The sequence below is a fragment of the Triturus cristatus genome, chromosome 1_2 (genome assembly GCF_964204655.1).
Source record: "Triturus cristatus chromosome 1_2, aTriCri1.1, whole genome shotgun sequence".
Lineage (NCBI taxonomy): Eukaryota > Metazoa > Chordata > Amphibia > Caudata > Salamandridae > Triturus > Triturus cristatus.
The window spans coordinates 136,612,983-136,627,793 of NC_140580.1; positions in this window are offsets into that span (position 1 = coordinate 136,612,983).

A 14,811-nucleotide genomic window follows, 5' to 3' on the forward strand; every position below is an offset into this window, starting at 1 on the left:
TATATATATATATATATATATATATATATATATATATATTCACTGAAAAAAATCAAAGGTTAAAATAAATTAGGTGAATATGTTAGTGACAACATTAATGTTTTGAACTAAAAAAAATACACAAATTTACCAGTTCTATTTAGCAGAGCTAACTAGAACTTGCACCCCCACCATGCACTGCTTATGACCTCACATTTTACATCACTCATGACATGTTCTATGACACCATTGAGGATGTCTCTGATGGCATCATCCAAGCATCTTTTATACAAATGACTCTATAATATAGTATGACATTAGTGAAAGTAAGTGAAAAATAGATCAGAATAATATGCAGCATCATTAATGCCATCATAGATACAACTCCTTTAGGTATTGCTAGCATGTGTTAAGTGCAACATTGACCCTATAACATGAACTTCATGGGTAGCCAAGTTCACATTAACAATCAACCACAGATAGATGGGTAACCCCTATCGTACAGGTGTTCAATCTGTATACAACTGCTCTGCGAAAATCAAGTTCCTCAAGATACTCAACGTCTGGTCCAAAATGAATGCCCTACTATGGGCAGCTTTTATCTGTATCAAACCCCTCAAAGTCACTGGACCTACATTGAGAAATTGAGTTGATTTGAGTAGAAAAGTGGGAACTGTAAACATTGATTACTCTATGGAGAGAGTGTATTCTGTACCACACTGTTTGCAGACAATGAAACTCTCATGAGAAATACACCATATAGTGTTAAAAAGTATCTAGTAGGAACAGTGTGTACACTATGAAACACTTCTCAAAAAATACATTATTCTCTTAAAATAATCAAGGTCTGAACGCACTAAAGATCATACTACCTGCAGCTGCACAGCTCCTTTCCTCGAGCCTTCTCAGGCCCCGGTGAACCCATCCCCCATGGCTGCATTACATTATAAGGGTGAGGGGGACCACATGGCCCCCTTCCCAGACCCTATCCCCTGAGGCCGTGTTTTATTTAAAAGGGGAGGGAGAGCACGCAACGCCCCTCCCCGGAGTCGTATTAGGCTTGGGTACCCACCCCCCAGGGCCTTGCAATTAATAAAGAAAGGGGGTGCGCAGCCTCCCTCCCCGAGCCTTTATAAGCCCTATGACCACATCCCCCGGGGCTGTACCTTATTGTGAAGGGGAGGGAGGCCACTTGGCCCCCCTCCCTAAGCCGTCTGAGGCTCCAGGGACCCCATCCCCAGGGGTTGTGTTTTTTTTTTTTTTTTTAAAGGTGAGGGGCGACCCCTTCCAGAGCCTAGTTTTCCTCCAGCCACACCATCCTCCCGGGCTCCTGTCGCCACCATATATATATATTTTGATTCACAGAAGTTGTGCAGTGATACCCACAACGTCCACCTGACGGGATGGAGTTAGGCAGCAGGTGCAAGTCCTGCTTACCATTTACAACAGCAAATCTCATATGTCCAGAAGACAGAAGGGCCCGCACATAGAGTGTCAGTTTCAACACTTGAAACTGACAAGCAGTGTGCGGGCTCTCCCGTCTTGTGGACGTACGAGATTTGATGTCCTAAAATATATGTATATATATATAGGAACTAAGGAGACTGGAAACATTTTTTATTCTGGAATTTAACTGTAAAGAACCGCAAGGGTTGAATGTGGATGAGGATTTGTATACGTGTTTGTCTTGAAACACTCAAGGAGATAAGAAATGAGAAATTCCTGCTATCATTACTTTTATTAGTGAAAAAACAATCATTTTAGAAGGTAACCCGACAAAGATAACAGCTCTGTATAGAAATATCAAATATGATTTTAATATTTGTGAATATGTATGTACGTGTGATATTAATCCCTATCCCATATGGAACTAATTGTGCTAAAGCTGAGAAAGTAAAATGGATATTTGGGAAAAGTCTAAGTTTACATAAGCACTTGCACTTTAGGAATGTCATGATAATTTTGAGTAAAAGAATTGGTCTTGACGAATTTATACAGTTATATAGATCAAGAACCTGTATATATCGGGAAAAGGTTTCTCTGCGTAATTTGCACAATAGGCATTAGCACCTTTAATTATTAATTCTTAAAAAGAACTAGCACTGGCACTTTAGTATGCGTAATTTGCACAATGAGCACTAGCACTTTGAGTTATTGAATTTTATAAGGAAATGTTAAAAAGGCACTTGCCGAATTTATTTCCTGAAAACTAATATCATCTGCATTAGCATGTTGAAAAAAATTCAAATCTTTTAAAACTGTATGACTAACTCTGATTTTTAATTAGCTATTGTTAATATGCGCAAGGAAGTATCCTGCGCGAAACATAAGAAGTAGCTGTAATCATTGAGCTATGTAATACAGTAATATGTGCAAATTGATTATAAAATGTACTAAGAAAACATGTGAAACAAATAGGAATGAACATGTTACAAGATGGCGGCCAAAGTGCATTATACAGAGCTGTGGAATATGGAGGTTGAGTCCCTCTTTGTTGTCAATCACTAAATGAAACGTATTTTATTGAAAAAAAGTGGTGCACAAAACATCGTGAACAAGGCAGCGCGAGTCTGCTGAAACGCGTTGATGTTATACCTCGTTCGTCAAAAATAAAGACCGAGTGCCCATTCTTTCACCGGAGTGCTGGATGTTTATTTCCTAGAAGGAATATACCCATGTTGGATATATATATATATATATATATATATATATACACACACACACACACATCTTAAGACCAGCTAACTATAACACATGTTATAGTTAGCTGTACATTTCACTCGTAAAAAACCAATGAAATTCCACGTTATAGTTAGATCAGGTAACTATAACTTGCGCGACCGCAATCCACAATGTGTAATTTCAGATGTCATCATTGATGTCATGAGTGATGTCACTGACCATGTCATGAGTGATGTACTATGTGACGTCATCAGCAGTTTATTGTGGGCGCGCAAGTTATAGTTACCTGATCTAACTATAACGTGGAATTTCATTGGTTTTTTACGAGTGAAATGTACAGCTAACTATAACATGTGTGAAACCTATGGTTTTTTTAAGTGAATTTGCAAGGTTTTGTAAATGATAATTCCTAACTATAACGTGTGTGAAACCTATGGTTTTTTCAGTGAATATATATATATATATATATATATATATATATATATATATATATATATATATAAAATTCACTGAAAAAACCATAGGTTTCACACATGTTATAGTTAGCGGAAATTTTACTGATAAAAAACCAATGAAATTCCCCGTTATAGTTAGTGCAGGCAACTATAACTCACGCGACCGCAATCCTCTGCTGATGCTAATACTGTATTTAGACACTTATTTGCCCATGTCTTCTTCCATACATTTTTAGCTATACATATATTACAAATATTTTTTTTTCATAAAGACACATATGTCATCAGCAGAAGATTGCGGTCGCGTGAGTTATAGTTGCCTGCACTAACTATAACGGGGGAATTTCATTGGTTTTTTTTATCAGTAAAATTTCCGCTAACTATAACATGTGTGAAACCTATGGTTTTTTCAGTGAATTTGCAAGGTTTTTTAAATGCTAATTCCTAACTATAACGTGTGTGAAACCTATGGTTTTTTCAGTGAATTTGTACGGTTTTTTAAATGCTAAGTTACTTTACGCCATTCGTGGCGTGCGCGCCCACTTAACGCAGTATATATATTACCTACTGACGGTCGCCAGTAGGTAGTTATAGTTAGGACCACGTTTCCATAGGAAATCCGCAACATTCTATTTTGAATAACTTTGGCGCCGGTCGACGAATCCTCGCGAATTTCTCAAAATAGGTGGGGCGCTACGCTCCGCTCCTACCCTGAAAGTCTCGGGGGGATTCGTCAAGCGGGGGCTGAGATAAAAGGGGGGTCCCAAAACGCGTTTTTCCCATGCATTTTTCCATAGGACCTTTAGACAGGGTTACAGCCCGAACGGCTGAACAGAATTACTAGAAATTTGGCAGAGAGGTAGTCCTCAGGTCAAGGAAGTGCCTTTTGTAGGTTTGGTGTAAATCTGTTCAGTAGATTCTGAGAAAATAGCCTTTAAATCAATATATATATCTGAGCCAGCTTACGGTACGCTTACGGTACGCGTACGGTGGCGTGCGCGAGCGCGATTCTGATTGGCTCTTAGATCTTAGTAAACATTTGAATCGGTCGAAACCAGGAAGCGGCGGACGCCATTTCGTGTGTTTCACTCAGAAAAAAAAGAGTGATAACAAGAAAAGGGGGCAAGGAGGAGAGTTACAGACCCCCTAACATTTGTAAGGGGGTCAAAGAAGGACAGAAAAGTACAAAGAAAACATTTATTGATTTTAAAAAAAATCACGGGGTACGCGTACGGTAAGCGTACGGTAAAAAAAAAAAAAAAAAAAGAAATGAAAATCAGATTTAAGTGTTTAGATATTAGGGGGCTCTAAAAAGAGCCGTTGTGTTTATGAAGTGATTTTTTTGTGGTACCTACAAGTAAGTACCGATGCAGAGTCTAAGGTGCAAGAGGAAGACTCTGTTCCCTTCATCATTGAAGTGTACACCATCTCCTCTATAAATGTCTTGCATGTCATAACGCAAGTTGTTGTGGTAAATGGAACCCATACCATAGTCACGGAGGAAAGCAGAAACAGATTTGTTGACGTGCTTTCTTGCTTTGTCAATCTGCGGACAGAAATGATTGGACCAGTTCCATTTTTGCCTTTGGCATATGTTAGAAAACACAAAGGCAGTTTTAGGGAAAAGTGAAAACAGTTGTGCAAAGGTGTCCTTCATAAGCATTTCCAGACCTACCCCAGTCAAAGTGCCTAGGTCATTGCCACCACAGTGCACTATTATGAGGTCAGGGTGTTGGATGTGCATGAAGGATTTCACCAATGGCATTAATTGGTGCCACTTTAACCCTCTCTGACCAATCCATTTAATGTCTACATTTGGCAAAGCAAGGTCTCTCACCATATCTGTTTTCTCTGCATACTTTTCACTCCAGAAGACATAGCTGTGCCCTACAATCCACACTGTGAACATCTTCAAAGGAGAACTGGATGCACTCAGGAGGTGTCTTTCAGTAGAATGGCAATATGAAAAGAAAGACAGTTTGGAAATGGAGGCATACATATTTTTTTCAACAAAAAAAAAGAACTGATTGGCTGTTTCATACCATTCTAGAATAAAAACTAGGCTGTATGTGTAAATTAATAGAAGCATGTTTTGTATTGGTACAGAAAAATGTGTTACCAAAGAACAGTACTATGGATTTGCTGTTAGGTTTGAAAAGTCAAGCACTCTTGCTCTGTGGAATTGAAACATTGTTTGGCGAACTTCTGACCTGACTCCACACAGCAGTGTTCCATGAGCTGTTGCTATGGTAGCAGGCAGAAGTCAAGTTGGGGGAAGGGTACTAGGCAGAAGTCAAGTTGGGGGAAGGGTACTTTTGGAAAAGGGTTGGTTTTCAACCAATAGAAATGTGTGATTACATTTGAAAAAAAGGGGGAAGCACTGAGATTTGAAACTTACATGTATATGTGTGGACAAATAGAGGGAAACTTTGCCATTATCTGGTTCTGCTGAGAGGAGAGAGATGTAGAGAACAGAGATCCTGGCTCTGATAATCTGCTGTTTGAGTGCCACATTTCTTTCACAACTAACTAATTTTAAAGGTGAGTTTAGAGTTTGAGAGGAGATGTATATGGTAAATTAATAAATGAATAATAGAAATGTAATTCTTTTTGTTGAAGTTGTGTTTATTATTTTCTGTTTTGGGAGAAATTTAAATGTGAGGAACATGTAAAATAATATGGACTATGTTTCCACGATAAATTAAGGTGTATTGGTATAAAAAAAGAATAGTTTAAGGGTTTGAGGTTGGACTCAGTAATGCAAATACATTCAGCATCACTAAGGCTGGTTGCCCTTGCTGGAATGTAGGCAGTCACCCAGGTTACACATGTTGGGAAATATAGGCAGAGATTTATTGTGTACAACTCTGGTAATTTTATATTTGCATTAGTAGGAAAAAGGGGGAGCGATTTTTTGGTGCAAAAGCAGACTCCTAGCACACACCCAGCTGCTTTCCATGTATAATCATGCACAGTATTTACAAGCGAGTGGGGTTTGAGGTTTCAGTCTGTAATGCAAATACATTCAGCATCACTAAGGCTGGTTGCCCTTGCTGGTATGTAGGCAGTCACCCAGGATACACATGGTGGTGGTCTGAAAAAGCAGTCTGGACATGGGCTTTTTAAAAAATCTGAAAAGTGGATTCATAATGTGTCAGTCTGTAAAAGTGATTATCACTTGCCAAAAAAAAAGAGCAGTAAGTGTGCTTTCAAATTGGCAAAGAAATTTCGTTTTGTGACTAATGTGAAAACATGACTCTGTGTGCAAATAGGAATTACAGGCAGAGATTTATTGCGTTTTGCTCTGGTGATTTCACAGTTGCATTAGTAGGAAAAAGGGGGAGCCATTTTTTGGTGCAGAAGCAGACTCTTAGCACACACCCAGCTGCTTTCCATGTAGAATCATGCACAGTATTTACAAGCGAGTGGGGTTTGAGGTTTCAGTCTGTAATGCAAATACATTCAGCATCACTAAGGCTGGTTGCCCTTGCTGGAGTGTAGGCAGTCACCCAGGATACACATGGTGGTGGTCTGAAAAAGCAGTCTGGACATGGGCTTTTTAAAAAATCTGAAAAGTGGATTCATAATGTGTCAGTCTGTAAAAGTGATTATCACTTGCCAAAAAAAAAGAGCAGTAAGTGTGCTTTCAAATTGGCAAAGAAATTTCGTTTTGTGACTAATGTGAAAACATGACTCTGTGTGCAAATAGGAATTACAGGCAGAGATTTATTGCGTTTTGCTCTGGTGATTTCACAGTTGCATTAGTAGGAAAAAGGGGGAGCCATTTTTTGGTGCAGAAGCAGACTCTTAGCACACACCCAGCTGCTTTCCATGTAGAATCATGCACAGTATTTACAAGCGAGTGGGGTTTGAGGTTTCAGTCTGTAATGCAAATACATTCAGCATCACTAAGGCTGGTTGCCCTTGCTGGAGTGTAGGCAGTCACCCAGGATACACATGGTGGTGGTCTGAAAAAGCAGTCTGGACATGGGCTTTTTAAAAAATCTGAAAAGTGGATTCATAATGTGTCAGTCTGTAAAAGTGATTATCACTTGCCAAAAAAAAAGAGCAGTAAGTGTGCTTTCAAATTGGCAAAGAAATTTCGTTTTGTGACTAATGTGAAAACATGACTCTGTGTGCATATAGGAATTACAGGCAGAGATATTATGATTGAGATAGATAATTTTCGAAAACTAGAACCATTTTTAATGCAATTAAAAAAAAATTTAAATGAATAAATATTTTTTGGAGTGGGTATGGTAAGTCAAAAATATCATGGTCCCTTTTTTCCACTTCTCCACAATCACATTTTCAGTTTTTAATTGTAGTCTCTCAAGGACCTTGTAATGTGATAATTGAATTTTAGTGTTTTTAAAAAAAAAAAAAAAAATTACGCGCACCGTATGCGTACGGTACAAAAAAAATAAAAAAAGTTTTTAAAAACATATATAAAAAAAAGATGAAAGATAAGGTTGGCTCTTAAAAGAGCCGTTGTGTTCATGCAGGGACAGAGGAAAGAAAGATTGGGAAAATTAGTCTCTGCGACAAGTGTGCTGATCTATTTTGTTGTTCACTAGGGAAACACTGGTCTCCCTATGACAAATTAGATCATGACAAGAGGCGCATCGAATATCAACCCTCAGAAATCGAGGGTTAATTTCCAGAGGGCCAGCAAAAGGAGATGCTCCCCCCACAGATGAAGGGCTCACCTGACCTGCAGAAGAAGGACTCGGCCCTGCAGATGATGGTCCAGGCTGAGCTGCTGTGGATGTGCTTGGTTGACTTTCTGAAGGGTTACCTCCAGTAAGTCGAGCATGTGTCCTTCTGTGTACATCCTTGAGGTGTTTCATCATGGTATGATTCCCAAAGGAATACTTCCTGTCAGGATTACCTCTTGAAAGTACACGCTTACACAGCTTACAAGTTACTAAGGGTGCATTTACCTTTTGCTGGCCTTCAGGAAAAGTAAAATAATCCCATACATAAGAGGTCTTTTGTTTCCTCGCTCTCTGCCTCAAGGTAGTGCTGCTAGTGCTAGCCTCACTCTCAGAAGGGCTCTGCTGTTCTGCCATCGTATCACAAAGACAACCCAGCTCCTTCTCCTAAGGGATCACAAGCAGAAATGAGGGGAATGGGTGTGGTGTAGGAGAGTTCTAGAACTGAAAGTAGTTTCAACCAATCAAAAGTTGTGTTTCATGATCACATGACCTACCGTACGCTTACGGTACGCTTACGGCAAATGTACGCATGCGCGTAAAAAAGACACGCGCTTGCGCGCATGCGCATAACAGTCACTCCCCGACACTTCCGCGTAACGTGCGCGTGTAGCGTACACGCGTACGCGTCCCATGCGGAGTACGCGCGGCTACGCAAATTGCGTAAATATACGCAAACAGCGTAGAAACATTACGGACGTTGCGTAAACCGTACGCTTACCGTAAGCTTACGGTACGCGTACTAAAAAAAAAATAAAAAAAAGGAAAACATGTATTGCAAAAAATTTTTACATGTTTATTTTATAAAATATATTAAAAAAAACATATTATAGAATTTTAAAAATTTAACCATAGTCTTTAAAAAAGGATAGAAAATTAAAATAAAAATATGTTTAAAAAAATAGAAGAAAAAAAAAAAAATTAGCATTTAAAAAACCTTGCAAATTCACTGAAAAAACCATGGGTTTCACACACTTTATAGTTAGGAATTAGCATTTAAAAAACCTTAGAAATTCAATGAAAAAACCAAAGGTTTCACACATGTTATAGTTAGCTGGACATTTCACTCGTAAAAAACCAATGAAATTCCCCCGTTATAGTTAGTTCAGCTAACTATAACTCGCGCGCCCGCAATGCACTGCTGATGACGTCACATATTACATCACTCATGACATGGTCAGTGACATCACTCATGACATCACTGATGACATCTCAAATGACATCACTGATGACATCACTGATGACATCATCCTTGTGATAGAGTGGCAGACCTCCTCTTCCCCTAATATAACCTTTGATACACACATTCAAAAATAGAAACTAAAATTTTAAAAACAATGGACATACCAATACCAGTTACAACAACCTATACAGTAATTCTAAGATCCACATACACATCCACTCATTCACCAACAGTCCTATACAGTCACTCATACATGTACTCACTCATCATATGTACTCATACACCTATACATCCTGTTACACAATGCCACTCATCCATAGAGGTACTCACACACATAGTCACTCATGCTAAAAAAGAATCAAACATACATTTACTTGCATATACAGTTATACACACACCACCACACTTACTTCTACGGAAACTTACACATACTTAGTCTTTTAAACAATCACTTATAGAAACACATACTTATTCATACAGGAACTCTTTCAATCTCTCACTCTCACATATACTCGCTTATATACACCAATAGTCACATATACTAGTTTAAAACATATGTAGTTACTCATAAAGACACTATTGAGACAGTCATTCACTCACTAACACACCCATACACTCACTCATCCACCCATAGAGTCCTGCACACATGCTGTCTTCAACACATACAAAGAGTGAGACATTCATTCATGCACCTATGCACTACGTAATACCCCCACCGAACCATGCAGACACTCAGACTGATACTCATAAAACCAACTAATAACCTATATAGACACCCATGTAGCTACTCACCAACCCATGCAGCCACTTATACACAAAGTGAGAGACTGATACAGATATTTACATATTTAAACATTACTCACTAAGCCATGTATTCACTATGATACACTTAATCAGTCAGTTACACAATCAATTTTTCAAAAACAAATCATCCATTTAGACACTTATATACCCATTTATTCTTCCATCGACCTTGAGATATACATATATAAAACATATTTAATTTTCAGAAACACACACATTCACTGGATGATGTCATCAGTGATGTCATCAGTGATGTCATTTGAGATGTCATCAGTGATGTCATGAGTGATGTCACTGACCATGTCATGAGTGATGTAATATGTGACGTCATCAGCAGTGCATTGCGGGCGCGCGAGTTATAGTTAGCTGAACTAACTATAACGGGGGAATTTCATTGGTTTTTTACGAGTGAAATGTCCAGCTAACTATAACATGTGTGAAACCTTTGGTTTTTTCATTGAATATATATATATATATATATATATATACTGTGATGTCACAAGTGGGGCAGATGACACTGTGGCTAAAGCACCATAGTGCCACCTGGAGATGCTAAAGAGCTATTGCTGAGGGAAAAGGTATATATGTATGTATATCACAAGTATAGCATTTCAGGCTTAGAGCATATATTTACTGAAAGAAAACTATGGAAAGAAATGGTTAAAGCGACATAATTAGGTGCTGAAAATGAGACAACAACTAATGTTCAAAAACTTTTTTTTAAAACACTGAAATTTGCCAGTTAGTTTACTAAACTAACTATATCTTGCGTACCCATTATGCACTGCTCATGATCTCCCACATTACATCATTCATAATACTTTAAATCATTCATTACATTTTTTTTCGTTTTCAATTAATTATAATTATTTCAAGTTAATTTACATTTTTATTTTACATTAAAATATTTTTACTATTTTAATAATGACAAAATGTAATTATTTTTTCTTATACAGTACCATTGGAAGACCTCTGTCCTGGGGGCGAAGACCTCCACCTATACGTGAAAAGTTACTAGTAGTAAATCTACACTCTTAAATCACATTCTAGCTGGCTCCACCCACGGTTTTTAGGGGGCAGAGGAATGCAAGTCTGCACCTACTAGTATATTTACACTTGGAAAAGGTAAATAGCTACAAATGTAAAGCTAATATTAGGTGCACTAATACGTTTACATGGATCTATACATGTAAAGTTACCTTTGTGAATAAGCCTCTTAAAGGCACAGAACACAAGCATCAGCCTAACCGTGTATACATTTTGCAGGATTCGTTTTTGGCCTATGATGCATATCGAATATAGTGGGTGCTATACACCTGCATTGTAGCAGGACAGGTGATTATTACATTTCACAACAAACTGACCACTGGTGAGTGGCAGTTTCAGATGGTTTAAAGTGACTAAATACTTTGGAGTGGATGGAGTGGCTTGGGATCTAACAAAGGCTAGGTGGAAATCCAAAGCATCCATCCATATAGTGAGGAGACAACTACCAGTAGATAACCTTTGACCTAAGAATAGGAACCAGTGTTCATACTTCTGAGTCTATATGATAGTGAATTAGACATTTTTGCATGTAGCTAACATTCCAGTATGGGACTACAGATATTAGCAAGTAATTGTAAATGTCAACTAGGCCTGGGCGGTAAATTCCGTTCCGCTTGCGGAATTTTGGTAATTTCGCGTACCGCGGAGACCGCGAAATTGCCCGAAATTCTGCATTCCGCGGGTTCACGGAATTTTGTGCTTGTTCGCGTTCTCAAAATGCGTGTTTGCGAGATATTTCTCCCCGAGCACGCAAACAGCGTTCACGAACAGGAAAAAAGCATCACGAAAAAGCAATTCCGCGTGTTCGCGGAATTTCTGCATGCTCGCGGAGATTTTTTACCGTTTCGCGGAGCTTTGCGTAGCACGACTATGCAAATTCCGCCCATCCCTAATGTCAATACAACAGTTAGCTTTAAGTGTTGGGAAAGGCATAGGTCTATAGAACTCATATGATCAGGACCACACACACCAAGAGATTACTGGAAGGTGGGGTAGAGTATACCAGGATACAATAAAGAACCAGAAGAAAACATAGGACCTGGTATGGATTTGAAAGGGTATACGCAAATTTGATTTTACAAAGGGAATAATGTGACCATCTCTAAATCTTGTTTGTAGAAGTATTTTTAAAAAACAGCATGTATCCAAACGTAGGCATACTTAGTGTTATTGTTCTGTACTCCTTGTGGTAAGATCTTGTAGTAACATGGGTATGCAGTAGCATTGAGGTGGTAACACTAGCACTTGGGTGTGGTCAATGAGACTGACATGAGCAAGAACATCTAAGTCTAGAAGTCCTTACACCATAAAAGTACCTATGTCCTGTAGGCTACCTAATAGTGTGAATAGATGTTACCTTGTGAGTATACTCGAAGCATCACAGAAGGCTGGTGCCCTTGATATAATGCCCCACCTTACAATGAAGGAGTGCCTTTACAAACTTTGGTTGACTAGAGTTACAACCCCAGTACACTATGGCCTGACAGCATAAGTATAACCAAGAGGAGGTGGTTTTCATCTCCCTTCGCAAGGCTTTGTGAAAAGATCACACCTAAACTCCAGCGATTAGTTTAGCTGTAGATTAAGCTCAAACATGATGCCACAAGGGGAACCTCTGTGAGATGCCACTGTTCCTTTTGACTAAGCCTAAGCCTAGAACCCTATGTGAAGCCTTGTCCGATGTGACTGTAGGAGAATCGGTGAGCTTACCTGCCTGCACAAAGACGTGGACTACGTCTGTCATAAGGAACTGAACTGGTTCAAGGAACACTTGGAAAAGTTCAGCTGACTGGAGAGTTAGCACAGAAAGCTACTCAATCGTGGGAAGCCACTGAGAGCCATGAGATACCCATTGCCCAGAGAGGGGGAAAAAAAGAACTATGATCTGCATCATCTGTGTCAAGGCTCTGTGATGTTGCTAGTCACCGTTGAGCTAGTTAGCTTGAACCATCCATAACATCTGCATCCTGAATTTGCTTACAATGATGCCTTTCCCATGCCCAGAGGGGCCTGCAGCTATTTTACACCTTAAAAAAAGTCTTGATGTGGGTTCCAGTTCTGTTGGCCGGGGAGACAGCCCTGCTTTCAGAACTATTTGTCCCATATTTCTAGCCCATATGGTACTCCAGAAATCAACACTGGAAATTACGGTTGAGGCCCTAAATCTAGAGTCATTAGCTTTAGTTGGCATCACTGGTCCTGTGGGTGCCTGTTATCCAGAAAATGTCAATTGCAAATGAGAGGCCTAGAGGAAGGTGCCCAAGGTGACTAGTATGTTTTTACACTTTAAAAACATTAAGAAAAACAGTTAATAGAAGAAGCCAAACACATGGACCTCATATCCCAGCATTTAGTTCTTAAGGAGGTAATGGCATTGCAACTGCATTTTCCTGTAGCCTTCTGCTACTGTTAAATCTTTAGGGCATCGCACTACAAGCACAGGACCGACACAGACAAGAGCATTGCCTGGCAGCGCCTATGAGTCTCTTGGGCCAGAACCCATACTCCACTGCAACCAACAGTAACACCTGCAAGGTAAGATCTCATTAAGTGCCTAACCCAGCACTCCACACTACTCATCCCCACAATCACACCTAGACACCAAACACACACTTTCTCTAAAACCACATCCTCATAACATGACCCACTTTATACACATCCCAGTACTCACCACATCCCCTCAAATGATCAAACACAAATTCCAGCTAATGCTTATTAACGCCATTCTGAAGATATTGCAGCCCTTGTTACCTTCCTCAAGCTTAATGTGTTCTTCATCAAGTAACCATAGCTTGCATCCATATGCTTGCAAATCCTTGCTCCTGAAGGATACAGCATCCACAGAGAGGACCACACACAAGTAGGGAGGCCGCCTCACAGTCATCCATAAATCCTTTAAGTTCCACTACCCAGGCAAGCAAGTGGTGCTCAACTCCTTGGAAGTCCTGACATGCCACTCCCCACTCTTTGTAACTTAGACCACGACCGTCTGCTTCCGGGATAGATCAAGTATTTGATTCATGAATAATTCTTGGACCTCCATATAACCTGATCTATTCGACAGGCCCACACCACCCTACAGAGTGACTTCTACCTCCTAGACAATGCAAAGTAAAAAGAAAAACAGGGACGCCATCCTTAACCTCACTGACATTCAATGTGGTACAGCATATCACCCAACCAAAACACTCCAAATCTCAACCTCCAATTCTCGGCATAACCAACCATAAAATGGAAGGCACAAGTATCCCTGGACTGGACTGACTACTCAGCCATCGCATCGTACTACTTATTGTTCAACCAGTACGCCAAGATCAACCCAAAAGACAACACCAAACATTCAAGTCCTTCAAACTTTCTCCATCAGTAACCTAATGCTCAAACTTCTCTCGCTCCTGCCAACTCTACGTCCCCCATCAACACTCTTCTAAATTATTTCATCATGGGGGCGTGGCCAAGGTGGCGGCTAGTTAGGACGCATGATTGTGTTCCTCCGGCACCGCCACTCTTTTGCATTGTATTAGAGCCCATTCCCAGTTCTTCAGGGCACCATAAAGGAACCGGGTGGCATCCGCAAGCAGCAAAATACCGGTCTGCCGAATTTCCGATGGCGCATCCGATCCCAGCCGGAGTTGGGCTCGAAGGCCGGAGCAGATTTGCAGTGGGTGGAGCAGAAAGGCCCGCTTCCAGACGGAGCTCCCGAGCGGAGTGCGCCAGCTGTGGTGGAGCATGGAGCTGCCGGGTGGAGTGCGCCGGAAGTGGATGAGCACGGAGAGGTCTTCGGGACCTGAGGCGCTGTGCCGGCACCAGTGCTGACCTGCGGCAAGCGTGAGCCGGCAGCATAGTGGAGACCAGAGAGAAGAGTGGGGCGGGAGCTGCCATTTCAAGGGGAGACGCCATTGGTGACCAAACCAGCACCGCCGGGAGCCGGCCGCGGACTGCGGTG